The 2,302-nt window shown below is 46.5% G+C and overlaps 1 pseudogene; it reads left to right on the top strand.

The window, feature by feature from the left end:
* Positions 1–544: 544 nt before the first annotated feature.
* Positions 545–1,904, top strand: LOC103551328 (endophilin-B2 pseudogene; annotated as a pseudogene).
* Positions 1,905–2,302: the final 398 nt, after the last annotated feature.

Raw genomic sequence — 2,302 nt, forward strand, 5'->3', positions numbered from 1 at the left:
TAGATATTTTAAAATTTGTATTATAAACTATAGGGCAACAAATAAAAATATTTAAAAGAAATATGAATGATATGTCATATACCAAGGGGGAAATAGAGTACAATAGAATAAATGTTCAATTAAAAACAGAGTGGGCGGGAAAAGTGGAAAAAGAAACTAAATGTAAATGCAACAAATAGACAAAATTTACAAGGATGGTAGGTTTTAATCTAATTATAGCAATAATCACTTTAAATAGAAGTGGTCTAAATGTGCCAGTTAAAAGACAGATTGTTAGAGTGGATAAAATTAAAAAAACAATACTCAACTATTTGTTGTCTACCGGAGATTCATTTTAAATATAAAGAATTAGGTTAAACGTAATAGTATGAAGAAAGATGTTCCATGCTAACACTAATCTAGTCAAAAAACAACAACCCTGAAATAGCTGTATTTACGTCAGACAAAGCAGACTTCACATAAAGGAAAATTATTAAGGAAAAGGAAAAACATATATTGATAAAGGAATCATTTACCCAAAAAGACATAAAAATCCTAAACAGGTATGGATCTATTAAGAGTATCAAAATACATGAAGCAAAAATTTATAAAAGGGAAAAAACAAATACACAAATCCACTTTTATAGTTGGCGTGGACTTCAACATGAAGTCAGATGCAGGCATCTTCCTCAACCGGGACATGCTTTTCACACAGGAGAAATTCAGCCAGGCTGAGAAGACCGAGTTTGAGGCCCACTTTTAAAACTTTCTGGCCCAGGAAGACAGCAGCAAGAAGTGGATGGAGAAAATCCTGAGGCAGTCAGAGGTACTGCTTCAGAGTGCCACTGTGGCCCAACCCCAGTGCCCGAGTGGAGGAGTTCCCATATGAGAAGCTAGACAGGAAGCTGACCTTGTGGGTCACCAATATGGAACTGCTGCATCAGTCCATGTCAGAGATGGCCAGTGGGCTGGGCCCCACTGCTACCTAGGGGAAGACATTGATCAAGGTGGCAGAAACTGAAAAGTGCCTGGGAGATACAGAAGATTTTATCCTCATAGCCCCCACCAACTTCCTCATGTCCCAGTGCAACTTCCAAGAAGGGGGCTGGAAGATGATTTCCAAGGAGGGGTGGCTCCTCCAAAACCTGTGTCTGGACTTGAATGCCTGCAAAGCACTCCTGAAGAAGGCCAAGGCTGCAGAAGCCAAAGCCACAATGGTGCTTGAATTTCAGGAGACTTGACCTTGTAATTAAATTCTCTCCAGCAGCGCCTCCCTGCTTTGGAATGATGAGGTGGACAAGACTGAGCAGGAGCTCCAAGTGGCCCCACAGGAGGTCGACCAGCAGGCAGAAGTGACCAGTCTCCTGCTGGAGGGAATCAGCTGCATTCACATGAAGCATCTTCGTTGCCTCCGTGAGTTCCTAGAGTCTCAGACAACTTATTACGTGCAGTGCTACTGCTACATGCTGGACTTACAGAAACAGCTGGACAGATTTCCAGGCACCTTCATGGGTACGACAGAACCCACCTACCTGCCCCTGAGCAGCAAGTCGCCCACCACCACAGCTACTGTGACTGTGGTACCCTCTGTGGCTGGCCTGGCCTCTTTGGGGGAGCCTGCTCTGCCTGGTGAAGGTGGCTCTATCTACCAGCAGAACTCAGAAGGCCTGGTCCTACCTGCTAACAGAATCCAAAAGACTGTGTACTCTATGACTACAAGGTGGCTGAGAGCAGTAAGCTGGCCCTGCTTGCTGATGAGCTTGACACCATCTACAGAATGCTTGGCACGGACCCTGACTGGCTCATTGATGAAAGAGGCAACAAGAAGGGCAAGGTCCCTGTCGCCTACTTGGAACTACTCAGCTAAGCAAGCTCCCTCCCAGACCCCTGCCCATTTTGACCTGGGCAGAAGAGAATGGGTACAACCCTGCTACTTATCCTATCTGTTGGTGACCCAGCTGCTCAGGGTGGGGAGACTAACCCCATTCTCTCCTTACTTTCAGTCATGCAGTCATGAGGGGACCCCAGAGGCTGAATGATATCACCCCTTCCTCCAGCCCTGATTCCGACTTGTGGTTCTGGAGCTCCCAACCCTAACTACAGCCCCTGAACACCCCAGGCCTCCTGGCTCCTGCTAAAGAGGGAGGGGTCTGTCTGCAGCAGCTGCAATCAGCACCTAGGCCTGTGAATGGGTCAGCCACAGAGAGCCTGAGGGAGCCCTGGGGCATACTCTTGGCAAGAAGAGAGCACCTGCTTTTTAGTTGCCAAAAGTAGCAAAGGGGGAAAGGCAGGAAGCTCCCAGGGACAGTATGCTGTCCCCACA

Source organism: Equus przewalskii, chromosome X, assembly GCF_037783145.1.
Source record: "Equus przewalskii isolate Varuska chromosome X, EquPr2, whole genome shotgun sequence".
Taxonomy (NCBI): domain Eukaryota; kingdom Metazoa; phylum Chordata; class Mammalia; order Perissodactyla; family Equidae; genus Equus; species Equus przewalskii.